The sequence below is a fragment of the Marmota flaviventris genome, chromosome 8 (genome assembly GCF_047511675.1).
Source record: "Marmota flaviventris isolate mMarFla1 chromosome 8, mMarFla1.hap1, whole genome shotgun sequence".
In the NCBI taxonomy this organism is placed as follows: Eukaryota; Metazoa; Chordata; class Mammalia; order Rodentia; family Sciuridae; genus Marmota; species Marmota flaviventris.
The window spans coordinates 38,113,708-38,133,730 of NC_092505.1; positions in this window are offsets into that span (position 1 = coordinate 38,113,708).

Below are 20,023 nucleotides of genomic sequence, written 5' to 3' on the forward strand. Positions count from 1 at the left end.
CTTGTGGATATAGTACCTCTTGTGTGATACATTCTCATAATAGTCAATTTTTTACAATGTCCTCTTTTAGTTCTTTGGATCACCTGATTGATCATTTTGGTTAATGTTATCAATACCTTTGGTTTTGTCTGATACCTGGAAGAGTTTTTTTGACTGATGCACTAAGTCAATGAGTCAAGATTTTAAAATGTGTTGAATTGCATCCTCTAAAAATATACACTGAAATCCTAGTCCTAGTATTAGTAAATGTGACCTTATTTGCAAGTAGGGTCCCTGCCTAATGGTGGTTTGACTTACCATTTTTCAACTTATAATTTTTTTTATTTTACGCATGGTGTATAAGAATATATATTTAGTACTAAGTCTAGGGTAGTTTCTATATTTTGATCACTAAATCCATTCAGAAAAGTATCATCAATGAAATGGGCCAATGTTATGATATTTTGTGGAAGTGAAAAGCAATCAAAATCCCTGTGAACAAAATTGTGGCATGTGGCTAAGAAGAAGGAATATGAAGGTGCCTTGATAAATAAAATCAAACTGTTCCTTATGGTCTTCATTGACAGGTATGCAGAAAAAAAATCTTCCAGATAAGTACATACTCATTATTGGGGTTGTGTTAATTTACTCAAGTAATGAAACCACATTTGTCACAGCAGTTGCAATTGGAGTCACAATCTGGTAAGCTTATGATGACAAACTATTGTTCTGCAGTATTCATCTGTCTTCTGCACAGGCCAAATAGGCAAATTGAATGAGGATCTGGTAGGTATCAGTACCTTTGCATCTTTTAAGCCTTTGGGGGCATGAATATCCATAATCCCTTTAGAAAAGTGAGATTGCTTTTGATTTACTATTTTCTTAGCTAGAGATCATTCCATTTAGCCTTTGCTACCATAGTAGCACTTACTGCCTGGATCAGGGTTCCAACATCAGGATTCTGTTAGCTGCTGAGTATGTCTGTTTCAACTATATACCCTAAAACTGGGAAAATAACCACAGGATGGATGCAGGAACCCAGTAGATCCACTGTGAGACAGATTTGAACTAAAACTCCACTAATCATCTGACTTCGTAAGCCCCCACCTTCAGCTGCAACATATTAACAAATTTGGCCTGATGGTACTTTAAATCTTTTTCATCATTATCTCACATTTTTATTGTCCATTTCCATGTGTTCCATAGGTTCTTGCTGATGTAAATTAGAAAACTCAAGTAGTCCTTTAAAGTGTAGGGCAAATCTTCATGTGAAACACTTCATACATCACCTATAGGAGTGTGCTGGTTTTGAGTCTAATTATAGGTCTAGTAGCAAAGAAGAGTGGTGGGAGTGGGTCCCTAGGAAAATCAGGACCAGAGGAACACCAGTTGAAGAAAGCAAGTTGCATCAAGAGGGTGATGAGAATGTAAAGGGCCAACACAAGGAATTAAAAGAATCATTCCATATTAAACCATATGAAATTTATCCTCATGCTGCCACAACAATGCACCACACATGACAAACTGGTTTTCTTTCTTTTTTTTTCCCAAGGTATTATTGAAATGACAAAAGGGAGAACAAACCAATGAAAGTGTCAGGGACTATGCTTTGAAGGCTAATTGAGTTTTTTTTTATAATTTTTATTGTTGGTTGTTCAAAACATTACATAGTTCTTGATATATCATATTTCACACTTTGATTCAAGTGGGTTATGAACTCCCATTTTTACCCCGTATACAGATTGCAGAATCACATCGGTTACACATCCACTGATTTACATATTGCCATACTAGTGTCTGTTGTATTCTGCTGCCTTTCCTATCCTCTACTATGCCCCCTCCCCTCCCCTCCCCTCTTCTCTCTCTACCCCATTTACTGTAATTCATTTCTCCCCCTTGTTTTTTTTTCCCTTTCCCCTCACTTCCTCTTGTATGTAATTTTGTATAACCCTGAGTGTCTCCTTCCATTTCCATGCAATTTCCCTTCTCTCTCCCTTTCCCCCCCACCTCTCATCCCTGTTTAATGTTAATCTTCTCATGCTCTTCTTCCCTAGTCTGTTCTTAGTTACTCTCCTTATATCAAAGAAGACAGTTGGCATTTGTTTTTTAGGGATTGGCTAGCTTCACTTAGCATAATCTGCTCTAATGCCATCCATTTCCCTGCAAATTCTATGATTTTGTCATTTTTTTAATGCAGAGTAATACTCCATTGTATATAAATGCCAAATTTTTTTTATCCATTCGTCTATTGAAGGGCATCTGGGTTGGTTCCACAGTCTTGCTATTGTGAATTGTGCTGCTATGAACATCGATGTAGCAGTGTCCCTGTAGTATGCTCTTTTTAGGTCTTTAGGGAATAGACCGAGAAGGGGAATAGCTGGGTCAAATGGTGGTTCCATTCCCAGCTTTCCAAGAAATCTCCATACTGCTTTCCAAATTGGCTGCACCAATTTGCAGTCCCACCAGCAATGTACAAGTGTACCCTTTTCCCCACATCCTCGCCAGCACTTGTTGTTGTTTGACTTCATAATGGCTGCCAATCTTACTGGAGTGAGATGGTATCTTAGGGTGGTTTTGATTTGCATTTCTCTGACTGCTAGAGATGGTGAGCATTTTTTCATGTACTTGTTGATTGATTGTATGTCCTCCTCTGAGAAGTGTCTGTTCAGTTCCTTGGCCCATTTGTTTATTGGGTTATTTGTTTTCTTATTGTTTAATTTTTTGAGTTCTTTGTATACTCTGGATATTAGGGCTCTATCTGAAGTGTGAGAAGTAAAGATTTGTTCCCAGGATGTAGGCTCCCTATTTACCTCTCTTATTGTTTCTTTTGCTGAGAAAAAACTTTTTAGTTTGAGTAAGTCCCATTGGTTGATTCTAGTTATTAACTCTGTGCTATGGGTGTCCTATTGAGGAATTTGGAGCCTGACCCCACAGTATGTAGATCGTAGCCAACTTTTTCTTCTATCAGACGCCGTGTCTCTGATTTGATATCAAGCTCCTTGATCCATTTTGAGTTAACTTTTGTGCATGGCGAGAGAAAGGGATTCAGTTTCATTTTGTTGCATATGGATTTCCAGTTTTCCCAGCACCATTTGTTGAAGATGCTATCCTTCCTCCATTGCACGCTTTTAGCCCCTTTATCAAATATAAGATAGTTGTAATATTGTGGATTGGTTTCTGTGTCCTCTATTCTGTACCATTGGTCCACCCGCCTGTTTTGGTACCAGTACCATGCTGTTTTTGTTACTATTGCTCTGTAGTATAGTTTGAAGTCTGGTATCGCTATACCGCCTGATTCACACTTCCTGCTTAGAGTTGTTTTTGCTATTCTGGGTCTTTTATTTTTCCATATGAATTTCATGATTGCTTTCTCTATTTCTACAAGAAATGCCATTGGGATTTTGATTGGCATTGCATTAAACCTATAGAGAACTTTTGGTAATATCGCCATTTTGATGATGTTAGTTCTGCCTATCCATGAACAGGGTATATTTTTCCATCTTCTAAGATCTTCTTCTATTTCTCTCTTTAGGGTTCTGTAGTTTTTATTGTATAAGTCTTTCACCTCTTTTGTTAGGTTGATTCCCAAGTATTTTATTTTTTTTGAAGATATTGTGAATGGAGTGGTTGTCCTCATTTCCATTTCAGAGGATTTGTCGCTGATATACAGGAATGCCTTTGATTTATGCGTGTTGATTTTATATCCTGCCACTTTCCTGAATTCATTTATTAGCTCTAATAGTTTCTTTGTAGACCCTTTTGGGTCTGTTAGATATAATATCATGTCATCCGCAAATAGTGATAATTTAAGTTCTTCTTTTCCTATTTTTATGCCTTTAATTTCTTTCGTCTGTCTAATTGCTCTGGTCAGTGTTTCGAGAACTATGTTGAACAGAAGTGGTGAGAGAGGGCATCCCTGTCTTGTTCCAGATTTTAGAGGGAATGCCTTCAATTTTTCTCCGTTCAGAATGATGCTAGCCTGAGGCTTAGCATAGATAGCTTTTACAATATTGAGGTATGTTCCTGTTATCCCTAGTTTTTCTAGAGTTTTGAACATAAAGGGATGCTGTACTTTGTCGAATGCTTTTTCTGCATCTATCGAGATGATCATATGGTTCTTATTTTTAAGTCTATTGATGTGGTGAATAACATTTATTGGTTTCCGTATATTGAACCTTAGCCTTGCATCCCAGGGATGAATCCTGCTTGATCATGGTGCACAATTTTTTTGATATGTTTTTGTATCCGATTTGCCAGAATTTTATTGAGGATTTTTGCATCTAGATTCATTAGAGATATTGGTCTGTAGTTTTCTTTCTTTGAAGTATCTTTGTCTGGTTTAGGAATCAGGGTGATGTTGGCCTCGTAGAATGAATTAGGAAGTTCTCCCTCTTTTTCTATTTCCTGGAATAGCTTGAAAAGTATTGGTATTAGTTCTTCTTTAAAGGTTTTGTAAAACTCTGCTGTACACCCATCCAGTCCTGGGCTTTTCTTAGTTGGTAGTCTTTTGATGGCTTCTTCTATTTCCTCAATTGATATTGGTCTGTTTAAGTTGTCTATATCCTCCTGACTCAATCTGGGTAGAACATATGACTTAAGAAATTTATAGATGCCTTCACTGTCTTCTATTTTATTGGAGTATAAGGATTCAAAATAATTTCTAATTATCTTCTGTATTTCTGAATTGTCTGTTGTGATATTGCCTTTTTCATCCCGTATGCTAGTAATTTGAGTCCTCTCTCTTCTTCTCTTCGCTAGCATGGCTAAGGGTCTGTCGATCTTATCTATTTTTTCAAAGAACCAACTTTTAGTTTTGTCAATTTTTTCAATTGTTACTTTTGTTTCGATTTCATTAATTTCAGCTCTGATTTTAATTATTTCTTGCCTTCTACTTCTTTTGCTGTTGTTTTGCTCTTCTTTTTCTAGGATTTTGAGATGAAGTGTGAGATCATTTATTTGTTGGTTTTTCCTTTTATTAAGGAATGAACTCCAGGCAATGAATTTTCCTCTTAGAACTGCTTTCATTGTGTCCCATAGATTCCGATATGTTGTGTCTGTGTTTTCATTAATCTCTAAGAATTTTTTAATTTCCTCCTTGATGTCTTCTATAACCCATTGATCATTCAGTAACCTATTGTTCATTCTCCAAGTGATGCATGATTTTTCCTTCCTTCTTTTATCGTTGATTTCCAGTTTCATTCCATTATGATCAGATAAGATGCATGGTATTATCTCAACTCCTTTATATTGTCTAAGAGTTGCCCTGTGACATAATATATGATCTATTTTTGAGAAGGATCCATGTGCTGCTGAGAAAAAAGTGTAACTGCTTGATGTTGGGTGGTATATTCTATATATGTCAATTAATTCTAGGTTATTAATTGTATTATTGAGTTCTATAGTTTCTTTATTCAACTTTTGTTTGGAATATCTGTCCAGTGGTGAGAGAGGTGTGTTGAAGTCTCCCATAATTATTGTATGGTGGTCTATTAGACTCTGGAACTTGAGAAGAGTTTGTTTGATGAACATAGCTGCACCATTGTTTGGGGCATATATATTTATGATTGTTATGTCTTGTTGGTGTATGGTTCCCTTGAGCAGTATGTAGTGTCCCTCTTTATCCCTTTTGATTAACTTTGGCTTGAAATCTGTTTTATTTGATATGAGTATGGACACTCCTGCTTGTTTCCGAAGTCCATATGAGTGATATGATTTTTCCCAACCTTTCACCTTCAGTCTATGTATGTCTTTTCCTATCAAATGCGTCTCCTATAGGCAGCATATTGTTGGATCTTTTTTTTTTTTTTTTTTGATCCACTCTATTAGCCTGTGTCTCTTAATTGGTGAGTTTAAGCCATTAACATTTAGGGTTATTATTGAGATATGGATTGTTCTTCCAGCCATATTTGTTTATTTATGTTACTTAACATGATTTGTTTTTCCTCTTTGATTATTTTTTTCCCTTTACTATACTACCTCCCACTGTTGGTTTTCATTGTTATTTTCCATTTCCTCTTCCTGTAATGTTTTGCCCAGGATGTTTTGAAGAGATGGTTTTCTAGCTGCAAATTCTTTTAGCTTTTGTTTATCGTGGAAGGTTTTAATTTCATCTTCTATCCTGAAGCTTAATTTCAGCTGGATACACAATTCTTAGTTAGAACCCATTTTCTTTCAGCATTTGAAATATGTTGTTCCAGGATCTTCTAGCTTTCAGAGTCTGTGTTGAAAGATCAGCTGTTATCCTGATTGGTTTACCCCTAAATGTAATCTGCTTCCTTTCTCTTGAAGCTTTTAAAATTCTCTCCTTTTTCTGTATGTTGGGCATCTTCATTATAATGTGTCTAGGTGTGGATCTCTTATGATTTTGCACATTTGGCATCCTGTAGGCTTCTAGGATTTGGGATTCTGTCTCATTCTTCAGGTCTGGGAAGTTTTCTCCTATTATTTCGTTGAACAGATTGCTCATTCCTTTGGTTTGGACCTCTATACCTTCCTGTATCCCAATGACTCTTAAGTTTGGTCTCTTTATGTTATCCCATATTTCTTGGATGTTCTGCTCATGGTTTCTTAAGAGTCTCGCTGAGCTGTCTATGTTTTTTTCAAGTTGAAATACTTTGTCTTCATTGTCTGATGTTCTATCTTCTAAGTGTTCTACTCTGCTGGTAGTATTCTCATTTGAGTTTTTAAGTTGGTTTATTGCTTCCTGCATTTCTAGGATTTCTGTTTGTTTGTTTTTTATAACCTCTATCTCCCTGTATAGTTGATCCTTTGCTTCTTGGATTTGTTTATGTAATTCATTGTTGAAGTTATCTTTCATTGTCTGATTTTGCTGTCTAATGTCTTCCTTGAGACTCCAGATCATCTGAAGCATGTAAATCCTGAATTCTTTATCTGACATTCCATCTGCTGCAGCTATTACCTCTTGTAATGTTGAGTTGAACTGCATTGCTTGTGGTCCTTTCTTTCCTTATCTTTTCATACTGCTCGCGTTTCTTTCTGCTTGGTGAAACTGTTGTGTTATTGAATTTTCCCCCTATATATTTATATTGCTCTTGTATAGTTGCAAAGTCTCCCTTGCAGGGGCAGGCGGTGGCTGTGTTCCTCCTCCAATTGTGGTGATCTGTCTATCATGCCGGTGGGCCGCTGGGCCCCTTCTCCAGGTTGCGTGGTTTGCCTACCTTGCAGGCAACGGCTGGGCCCCTCTTCCAATGGGGTGATCTGTCTACCACGCCAGCGGGCTTTGGGCCTGTTCTCCAGGTTGCAGGTCTGCCTACCTTGCAGGCGCGGGTGGCGGCTGTGCCCCTCCTCCAATTGGGGTGATCTTTCAACTAGGCTGGCGGGCCGCTGGGCCCCTTCTCCGGGACGCGCGGTCTGCCTACCTTGCGGGCGGCAGCTGGGCCCTTCCTCCAATTGGGGTGATGTGTCTACCACACCGGCGGTCCGCTAGGCCTGTTCTGCCGGTCGGTCGCAGGTCTGCCTGACAAACTGGTTTTCTTATAGAACAGAAACGTACTGTCTGACAGTTTGATAGTCAAGAAGTCCAAGACCACAGTTTCACCGTGGTTGATTCTTTCTGAAGAATCTGAAGATTCTTTCTGAAGGCAATGAGTAGAATTTCTTCCATGCTTTTTTCCTAGTTGCCAGTGATCTCCTGGCTTGATGTTTCTTGGCCTCTGCTTTATCATTCTGACCTCTGCTTTCACATTCACAGAGTGTTCTCCTTGTGTGCTTGTCTTACTCTTTGTCCGACTCTTCCCTTTTTATAAGGACACCAATGGTATAGAATTAACCGTCCACTTTACTACATTATGGCCTTTTCTTATTACATTGACAACAACCTTATTTCTAGAGAAGGTCACATTCTGAGGTACTGGAGCTTAGGATTCAACATATAAATTTGGGGAGCACACAATTCAACTTATAACAGCTCCCTAACTGATCTGATCTCAGAATGTCAGTAATTGGGCATATTATACATCTTTTTCAGGCCTCTCCCTTCAAGACTAAAGAAACTGAAAATATTAGATCAAATATTTTCAAAAACTGACTTTTGGCATTTGTCAACAATTGTGTTTGACTTTCAGTTACCCGTGGCCAAGTCTCACCTATGCATCCAGGGATTCCATTTAGCTATTTACTCCTTCAGTATTAACAAGCACCCAAGTAATACTTAAATTTAACATTTCTAATAGGAAAGAGACAGTGAAAGAAACAGAAATAGAGGTCCTAGTCAGGTGGGCATGGTGGCACATGCCTGTAATTCCAGCAGCTAGAGAGGCTGAGGCCATAGGATCATGAGTTCAAAGCAGCCTCAGCAAAAGCGAGGTGCTAAGCAATTCAGTGAGATCCTGTGTATAAATAAAATACAAAATACGACTGGGGATGTGGCTCAGTGGCTGAGTGCTCCTAAGTTCATCCCCGGTATTCAAAAATAAGAAAAGAAAGAATAGAGGACCTAGAGGAAATGGAGACAACGCTGGAGCAGAAGAAAGCTTTTAAAAGTTTATAATAGTTACAGAGAAGTAAAAGAAAATACTATAATCATAAACCTAAATGGAATGCTATTAAAAGTAAATGTTCAAAAAACAATAAAGACATCTTAGAAATCAAAAGCAGAATAAAGTAAACGGAGGAGTGTAGATGAGCAATGTAATAATATAAAAATAAAATGATATATTTATTTTTAATTCATTTATTTTTGTTAAGATCTTCTTTCCTCATCCTCTTTCCTTGTACTCCAATCAGAACTAGCTTTTCTCTAGACCATGCAGTGGTAATCCTGGGATGACTGTTTTGATGCTTTTGTAGCAGTAAATATTTATATTATAAACATAACTTAAAAATTACATAAAATCACATTATATATTAGCAAAGATTGAGAAAAGATCTAAATTTCTTAATCTAACTTGGATCTTGAAAGACTGTATAATGCTGTTATTTATATTTTTTGAACAGTGCTTTCAAAATTATCAAAGAAAATTATTTTCAACCTGCTTAGTCAAATTTTCTTTTTAATTTTTTTAGTTGTAGATGGATACAATACCTTTATTTTATTTGTTTATTTTTTTTTATTTGGTGCTGAAGATAACTTGTGTCAGGCAGGTGCTCTACCAATGAGCCACAACCCCAGCCCACCAGATTTTCAATTAAACATGAGAAGGTAAAAAGGTCAATTTTAGTTATACTTTCCATGTATTTTTTTTCTTAGGGAGCTTTTTAGTGTGTGTTTAAGCCAAGCAATCTATTAAGTAATACATAAGATATGGGGTACATAGGCTGGGGATATAGCTCAGTTGGTAGAATGCTTGCTTTGTATGCACAAGACTTTGGGTTCAATTTCAAGCAACACACACACACACAAGATATGGGAAACAAGAAAGAAAGGATCTAGCCAGAAAAGCAGTCAGACAAAGAGATATGCCAAGATTTCCATTATATTGGACCCAGAGAAAAATGCATTCAGGTTTGAGAGGAAAAATAGAAGGCTGGGAAGAAAGATCTTCAGAAAAATAAGTTAAATTCATAGAAAAATAAGTGAAAATATGAGCTCAACACACACACACACACACACACACATATATATTTATATATCCATTAATATAAAAAAAGACTGTTGTATGTCACTACTACACTGAGGAGCAAAGAACTACTATTGTGTCAGGAAGCAAGAAGATTCTAGGTGATCCCTCAGTAGGAAAAGAATACTTAGAAGAAAAAGTTCTGGAATAACAATCTTCTTGGAAAGGAATAGATGATAAATGGTTATCAGGCTTAGAGTTTCAATTCTGATCTGATACTGATTTCCTAAAGTAGGAAATTGAAATTATATATATATATTAATATATATATTATATAATATCTAAAATATATATTATATAATATCTCTCTCTCCATATATATATATATATATATATATATATATATATATTTAGAAAGATACTTTATTGATATTTATCATATGTCTTGGAATTAATGAAACACAAATTTAAAAGGATAACATCAATAAATTTAAGAAAAATTTTAAAATGCTGTGATAATGAAAAGAATCAAAGTATACTATTTGGTTCAATGGTGGACAATCATATACATGGTTATTAAAATTGAAAAGTCTTTTGATTTTAAAAAACTATGTTGGTGGAAAGTGTGAGATAATAATGAAAAATACAAAATTTTCATTTTAAGCTTCATGTCTAAAAGTGACAAGTCAAAAATGATAGTGTAAGCATGTTATTGGAAACATGAATGTAAGAATCAGAAGAATCAGCTAAAAGAGTTTAAAGTAGGTGAACTTGGGGGAAGGGTATTGAAGAATAAGGAAGAGTGAGAGAGTGAGGCAGGGATTAATGATTATGATCATTTATCATTATCTGATTTCTTAAACTATGTGTATGTAATGTTTTGACAAAAAAATTAATAAAGAATACAGAAGTAAAAGAAATGAAATCAAAATATGTTAGATACAATTTCAAAAGATCTGGTTTTATTTCTTGTATAATAATTGATACTCTTTACAACCTTATTTTAAAAATTAAATCAATAAGCTATTTATAGCTGTAGCTTCATTAGTACTGGTTAATAGACAAAAAAAATCCATCTGACAAAGCCATTAATATTCATCAAATGAGTTTAAGGTTAATTGCCTAACAACCATGGTAGAAATTTTTATTATAATACCTAATTCTGTAGAACTGTGGAATCTGGAGTCACGTTCATGTATGACTCCATGAAAACCTCTACATGTGACATTTTGTTAGTATTTGGAGACTGGATTACAAAAATCTGCTTCGTTTTTGGGTACATCTAAAAAAGCAGACAAATGACTACAAGGTTTCTAGGCATGAATTTGTTAGAACTCTTTTGATCTCACAGTCAATTGATTCTTTACTAGCCAGATCTTCAGTATTAAGAATCTACAAAGGGAAGAGATGAGGAGTAACTAGAAGAAAAAAGAAATGATAAAGAGATTAAGAACATGTGGCTATGCTAGGTGTGGTGGTGCATACCTGTAATACCAGAGGCTTGGGAGGATGAGGCAGGAGAATTACAAGTTCAAAGTCAGCCTCAACAATTTATCAAGGCCCTAAGCAACTTAGTGAGATTCTAAGTAACTTAGTGAGACCCTGTCTCAAAATAAAAAGGGCTAGGGATGTGGATCAGAGGTTAAGTACTCCTTGGTTCAATCCCTGGTACCAAAACACACACACACACACACACACACACACACATCTCCATTAATACAAAGAAAGGCTGTACCTTGACTGTTGTATGTCACTACTACACTGAGGAGCAAACTACTATTGTGTCAGGAAGCAAGAAGATTCTGGGTGATCCCTCAGTAGGAAAAGAATATTTAGAAGACAAAGTTCTGGAATAACAATCTTCTTGGAGAGAAGTAGATGATAAATGGTTATCATGTTTAGAGTTCTAATTCTGATCTGATACTGATTTCCTAAAGTAGGAAATTGAAGTGATATATAGACATCATTGTAAGTTATAAAGAATTACCCAGTGACAGTCTATGACATTTCTCTTATTTCCATTAGTTGAAGACATTTCTGAAGGTTTCCATTAACTGGAAATATTTTGAAACACAGGTACAGAATTTTAGCTGTGATTAAATTTATGTTTGTTAAAGTCCTATTGGAATACAATGGAGTAATGTATAAAACTACTGTAAACAACAGAAATTGTAGATTACTTATAAATTGTGATGATATTAATATAGACTTGAAATTGACTTCTTATTACCTATTTAGTAATATATGACTTGAGAGAAAGAAATAAAACTTAACTTTGTAAATGTGCAGCTAAATTTTATGAAAGTAAATAATTTTTTAAAAATTACTTTAAAATATTTGTCCAACAATTAAAATAAATAAAATTTAAGAAAATTAAGGAATTAAAGTTCTTTATTTTCATTAATAAGTTAGATGAATTATGCAATATTGTAATTCTTCACTGTTTGGGTATAACTATTATGTGAACTCATTTCAATAAAAGTTGCTTCATATTTAATGTATGTGACAAAGACACCATATGCTTGATATGAATGAGTCAACCATACAGAAGTGCATAAAAAAAACAGGTAATTGTACTCCCATTGCCCATTCAGTGTCACCATTGTCAATTATCTTAACGTTTGGTGTGTGCCTACCCACCTAGACAAATGTATCACTCTTATATAGCATTGTTCTATTTTTTTTCTCAAAAGTGAGAAAATACATTGGAATTTTTTTTTTAACTTAGCAATTAGTCCAGACAAATCCTCTGGCCCATAGTTTTAGATAACTAGAATGGTTTGTAATAAAGATGTGCCTTTATTTTCAACCATTGCCCTATTTCTGGACATTTAGAATATTTGCAGCTGCTTACAATTAAAGTGAACCTTTTTTCACTTGTATCTTTACAAATTAGCTAACTTATTTATGTATGATACATTCATAAAGGTGACCTTTGATAGCCTAAAAAGAATACATAAAATTGAACATTATTACTATTAAATAGATACTATATGAGTATGGTAAAAATAAAAAAATTCAGAGGGAAAAGGAATATAAATACAAGATCTTCTATTATACAGTGATTCCTTCCATGTTTAAACAGGAAAGGTTTTAGCATCTATTAGCTGCTAACTTAAATCAGACTGTTGGACTATGGTAATCAGTAGTTACTATGTGGTTTGGCACATCCTATCTTGATAGTGAATATTCAATTAAGTTTTGGCTTTAATGAATTACTTTGGGTAACTTATTAAAATGTCTGTATCAGGTTCTTTACATTTAAATTGGCAAATCCCATCCTGAATAGATTTTTAGACCTTTAAAAAAAATCTGCAAACTATCAGTTTTCATTGTTCTTCTTAACACATTAAGATTTTGAGGATTCACAGGATACCAGTATTAATTATTTGGATGGCAACAAGTTTCATGAGAAATGCTTTAAAGGAGTTAATAGAAAGACCAAGATTTGCCCCCCCACCTCAGGGGGCACCGTATTGTGACAATGAGTCATGATTAGGATATGTACTCATTGAGGGCAGGGAATTTTATTTTCTCTAAAGTTTCCTCCATGGCTAGAATAGTGTCAGACATGTGGTAGAGATTCAGTAAATATTGGTTGATTGCATATTAGTTTTCAAATTTAACCAAGAATATGAAAATAAAGGTTTTTAGAATCATTTGATTCCAACATGTAAATAAGAGCGAGGTAGGGGAACAAGAGGGAATTGGCTTTTTCCTCACATGGGACTCAAACACCAGGAAAAATACTTGTCTGTGAGGTGGATGAAAAAGGGACTTACACTCAATAATGGACAGACAGCCTTGGAGACTGGAAAATTCAGGTGCATCAGACAAGGAAAGGAACAGAATTGGAGCTGAGCTCCTAGTGAGAGTAGGGAAAACTAGTACAAAAGGTCGGAAAAGACTAAAAAGTACTGTGGACGGTCTTGGCATGGAGAATCTTGGAACTGGTAGGGCAGTCTGCCCTGATCAACTCAGAAACTATTTGGATCATTAAACTGGTACACAAATGTCATCCTGGGTCTGCCTGTTATGCATGAGGAGCCAAAGCTGCAGACATTTTTGGTATCTTCATGCTGCAGTGGTGCCAACTCAGACTGGGTACTTAGATCCATGAGTTTGGAACTGAGTCCAATACATCAATCCAGCAGATGCCAGCCCTAGGATATAGACTGAGCATAGCAAATCAGGAGAATTTCTCGCACAAAGACCATTTTGCTCAGGGGTAATACAGGTTATTGATTTTAAGAAATTGTTATTCCAGAACTTTGTACTCCCATTGCCCAATTCAGTGTCCCCATTGTCAATTATCTTAACATTTGGTTGAGAGACTGGAGAGAGCCTGCCTCCCTCCCCTCCCTTGAACCCCGCAGCTGCAGTGGTGTGAGAATCTGGATGGGACCTCAGGAAGCCAGAAAGGCAGTATCCATGAGAGACAGAAGCAGCAAAGGACTGGCTCTCTCTTCCCACAAGTGGAGCCCTGGGGAGGCTCCTGCTGTACAATCCTAGAGGTGCACTGACTGATTCAATAACACCAGATATGCCTGGGGCAATACTGGACCTAATCCCTGCCTCTAAGAACTTCACTTCTTGTCACACAAAACCCAGCAACATCTGTACCCTGGAAGGGGAGTAGACAGCATCTCCCACTGTTCCCCATACCATCCTGCTGAAAAAGGAGGCTTCCTTTCTCAGCAGGATGATACCAGGAAACAGGGAGCATACACAGGGAGGGAGTACATACTCTTGTTCATTCTTCTGTGCTTTGTTCTGTTTTGTTTTTGAGTGTGTACTGATTGATACACGGTAGACATTTATCATTTATACATATAGTTTCTGCCTCCTCATTTCTAGCATTTGTTGAAGGTAATTATTATTCCTTATTCTGTTTTTTGAGGGTTAGGGTTTTTTGATTAGTATATTTTGGATTGATTTTATATTGTCTGTATCACAACTCTGTTTCCCTTTCTTTTTCTCTATTTTCTTTTGCTAACAGTCAAATTCTATTGCTCTTTCACTCTTCCTTTAATTATTTTACTTCTATTTTTTCTCCTCCCCCATCGTAAACAAACCATCCTACAGTCGTTTCTGCTATCTTGGAACTACAAACCATTTCTACTCTCTGATCTCTTCTTTTTTCCTCTTAAAAACTATTCTTAGCTTCTTTTAACATTAATTGGTTTATAAAAATGCCACACCCCACCACTAATGCTATAGCAACAATTAATACAACAGAAGTCATAGATAACACCTATTGTTTGATTTTATGCCAGATATAATTCATGATAGCTATCTTTGCTGATAGAAATTGCTGAGCCTACCATTAGTTTACTGTGTCACTTAACATTATAAGTGTTATAATAGGAATTAAGTACTTAATTTAGTGCTTTCTATTGTATGTACATTGGTTATAATTATTTGCCCCCCCACCCCAATCTGTGATGCAAAGGAAACCTACAGGATTACTAAAAGCTCATAGAATAGAAGCTCTGCAGATTCAGATGGATATATGGGTAGACACACAAACAATATAAAAAATCAAGGGCACAAACCATCCCAGACAAGCCAGAATGACTCAATAGTGGACTCTACCAACATTAGAGTGGAGGAAATGTAAGAGAAAGAATGTAGAAAGTTTATAATTAAGCTGATCTATGAGATAAAAGATGATGTAAGGAGTGAAATCACAGAGAAAATACAAGAAGTGCAAGATCAATTCAATAAATAGAAATTTTGAAGAAGAATCAGTCAGAAATTCTTGAAATGAAAGAATCAATAAATCAAATTAAAAATTCAATGGAAAGTATCACCAATAGACTAGACCATTTGAAAAATAGATTTTCAGTCAATGAAGACAAAGTACATATCTTTTTTTAAAACCTTTATCTGATTTGTTTTTTTGTGGTGCTGAGGATTGAACCCAAGGCCTCGCGTGTGCTAGGCGAGTGCTCTACTGCTGAGCCATAACCCCAGCCCAAAGTACCTAATCTTGAAAGTAAAGTTGATCATGGAGAAAAGATGTTAGGAGACCATGAAAAGCATCTCAAAGAAATATGAGATAACTTTGAAAGGCCAAACCTAAGATTCATAGGGGTAGATGAAGGCCCTGCCTAACGTACAAATTAAAGGGATGCACATTTCTTTCAATGAAATTATAACAGAAAATTTCCAAAATCTTAAGAATAAAATGGAAAATCAAATACAGGAGTCATACAGAACTCCAAATATACAAAATTACAAAAGGTCCACTCCTAGGCACATTATTATAAGAATGCCTAACATACAGAAAAAGGATAGAATTTCAAAAGCATACAGAGGAAAGCAACTGGTTACATTTAGAGGTAAACCTATCTGGATCTCAGCTGAATTTTCAACACAGACCCTAAAAGCTAGGACGTCTTGGAATACTATATTCCAAGCTCTGAAAAAAAAAATGGATGCCAACCAAGAATACTATATCCAGAAAAATTAAGCTTCAGATTTGAATATGAGGTTAAAACCTTTAATAATAAACAAAATTTAAAAAAAATTCACAAAGAGAAAGCTGGCACTACAAAACATACTCAACAAAATATTTCATAAGGAAGAAATGAGAACAGAAATGAGGGTAAAACTATACTAGAAGAATAGCATACCAAAGGAGACTCTAATCCAACTTATTAACTAGAAATAAATAAAAATGACAGGAAATAAAAATCATGTATCAACAATAACCTGGAATGTTAATGAACTCAATTCATCAATGAAAAGACATAGGATGGCATACAGGATTTTTAAAAATGCTCCAACAATATGCTGCCTCCAGGAGACTCACCCCATAGGCAAAGACATCAACAGACTAAAGGTGAAAGGATGGGAAAAAAACTATAATTCACATGGATCTCATAAATAAGCAGGGTTTATATTCTAATATCTGATAAAGTGAGCTTTAAGCCAAAGTTAATCAGAAGAGACAAAGAAGGCCATTTTATACTGCTTAAGGCAGTTATAAAACAACAAGAAATAAGAGTTGTAAATATCTATGCTTCAAACAATGGAGAATCAATATACATCAAAGAAGCCCTTCTCAATATTAAGAATCAGTCAGACCACAACACAATACTACTGGGTGACTTTAACATGCCTCTTTCATGAATAGATAGATCATCCAAAGAAAAACTAAATTAAAAAGCTAAGAACTAAAAAACACAATAATTTAGACTTAACAGACATATATAGACTATTTCATCCATCAGTAACTGAATACACTTTCTTCTTAGCTACACATGGAACATTTTCTAAAATAGAGCATATTTTAGGATACAAAGCAACTCTTAGCAAATACAAAAAAATATAGATAATACCCTGCACTATATTTGATATTAATGGAATAAAATTAGAAATCAATGATAAGATGAAAATAGAAATTGCTTTAATACCTGGAGACTAAGTCATTATTGAATGATGAATGGATAACAGAAGAAATCAGGGATAAAATTGAAAAAAATACTTAGAGATAAATGAAAATAATGAGAATAATGATACAGCATATCAAAATCCCTGGGATACTATAAAGGCTATTCTGAAAGGTAAGTTCATAGCACTGGGCTCATACGTTAACAAAATAGAAAGGTGCCAAATAAATAAGCTAACATTACATCTTAAGTCCCAAGAAAATCAAATTAACACCAAAATCAGCTGAGGACAATTAAATAATTAAAATTAAAATCAGAGCTGAAACAAATAAAATCAAAATTTTTAAAAATTCAAAAAATCAATTGGTTCTTTGAGAAAATAAACAAAATTGATAAACTCTTAGCCAAGCTAACCAAGAGAAAGAGAGAAAATAGGCAAATTACTAAAATCCATGATGAAAATGGAGATAACAGAGACATTCTCAAATACAGAGGATAATCAGAAGCTATTTTGAAAATATATAGTTCAATAAGTTGGAAAATCTTGAAGACATTAATAAATTCCTGGAGACATATGACCTGGAATTCTTTGGGGGGTGTGTATGAGACTCTTCCAAACTCATTCTATGAAGCCAATATCACCCTGATACCAAAACCAGACAGACACATCAAGGAAAGAAAACATCAAACCAATAGATGCAAAGATTCTCAATAAAATACTGGCAAACGACACATAAAAACACATTAAAAAGATAGTGCACCATGACCAAGTGGGTTTCATTCCAGGGAGGCAAGCTTGGTTCAAAATATGGAAATGAATATATATAACACATCACATAAATAGACTTTAAAGTCAAGAATCACATGATTATCCTAACAGATACAGAAAAAGCATTTGACAAAATACAACGTCCATGCATCATTAAAACACTAGAAGAAATAGGGATAAAAGGATCATACCTCAACATTATAAAAGCTATATATGACAAAACAAAGGCTAACATAATTGTAAATGAAGAATTAAAAACATCCCCTCTAAAACTGGAACAAGACAGGGATGCCCACTTTCACCACTTCCATTCAACCTAGTCTTCAAGTTTCTAGCCAGAGTAATCAGACAAGAGAATGAAATAAAAGGGATGTGAATAGGAAAAGAAGAGATAAAACTAGCTCTGTTTGCTGATTCTATCTTTAGAAGATATGATTTGATCTTTAGAAGCCCCCATCAATTCCACCAGAAAACTTCTAGGACTCATGAATAAATTCAGAAAACTAGCAGGATACAAAATTAGCACCCAGAAATCAATTGCATTGCTACACTTCACTGATGAATCAGCTGAAAGAGAAATTAGGAAAACCATCCCATTTACAATAGCCTCAAAAAAAAAAAAAAGTATTCAGGAATAAATCTAACAAAAGAGGCAAGAAAGTTGAGACTTCTACAATGAAAACTATAGAACTCTAAAGAAATTGAGGAAGATCTTATAGGATAGAAAGACCTCCCATGTTCTTGGATAGGTAGAATTTATATTGTCAAAAATGGCCATACTACCAAAAATAGTATGCAGATTCAATGCAGTTTCCATCAAAAGTCCAATGACATTCTTCATGGAAATAGAAAAAGCAGTCATGAAATTTAATTGGAAAAAACAAGAGATCCAGAATAGCCAAAGTAATCCTTAGTGAGAAAAGTGAAGCTGGTGGCATCACAATACTAGACCTAAAATTATACTATAGAGTTATAGTAATAAAAATAGCATGGTATTGGCACCAAAACAAACATGAAGACCAATGGAACAAAATGGAAGACACAGAGACAACCCACAAAAATAGTTTCCTCATACCAGACAAAGGTCCAATAACACACTTTGGAGAAAAGATAGCCTCTTCAAAAAATGGGAAACTGGAAAGCCATATGTAGTAGAATGAAATTTAATCCCTAGCTCTCACACTGCACAAAACTCTGCTCAAAGTAGATCAAGAACCTGAGAATTAGACTAAAATTGCTGCACATATTAGAAGAAAATGTAGGTCCAACATTTCAACATATCAACTTAGGAACTGACTTCCTTAATAAGACTCCTAACGCATAAGAAGTAAAATCAATAATCAATAGATGGAGAGCATCAACTACAAAGAAAATAATCAAGACTGTGAAGAGAAAGAGAGCCTACAGAATGATAGAAAATCTTTGCCACCTGCACCTTAGAATATTAATTTCCAGGATATATAAAGATCTCAAAAAACTTAACACCAAAACAAACACCCCCCACCCAAATAACTCAATCAATAAGTGGGCAAAGGAACTGAGTACATAGTTCACAGAAAAAAAAATGGCCAACAAATATATGAAAAAATATTCAACATCTATAGCAATTAAAGAAAGGCAAATTGAAACTACACCAAGATCCCATCTCACTCCAGTTGGCATGGCAATTAACAAGATTATAAGTAACAAATGTTGGTGAGGATGTGGGGGGGAAAGGTACATTCATACATTGCTGGTGGGACTGCATATTGGCATAACCAACTCGGAAAGCAGTATGCAGATTCCTCAGAAAACTTGGAATGGAACCACCATTGACCCACTTATCCCACTCTGTGGTATATACCCAAAGTATTTAAAACCAGTGTAGCAGCCACATCAATGTTTATAGTGGCTCAATTCACAATAGCTAAGGTAGGTGCCATTCAACCGATGAATGGATAAGAAAATGTGGCATATATATACAACAGAGTATTAATCGGCCATAAATTAAAGAATGACTTATTAATATGTGTCTGCAATGGATGGACTATCATGCTAAGTGAAGAAAGCCATTCCCCCAAAACCAAAGGTTGAATGTTTTCTCTAATATGTGGAAGCTAACCCATAATAAGGGGAAATGGGTGAGGGAAGAATAGAAATGCAGTAGATTAGACAATGGGGAATGAAGGGAAGGGAGGGGGTACAAGAAAAGGAAAGACAGTGGAATGAATCTGACATATTTTCTCATGTACATGTATGAAAATGACACATACACATCTGAAAGAATGGGATTCCATGCTTGTAAATTATATCAAAATGGATTGTGCTGTCATGTTTAAAAAAAAAAAACAAAAAAACACTTTTTAAAAAAGTGAGCTAGG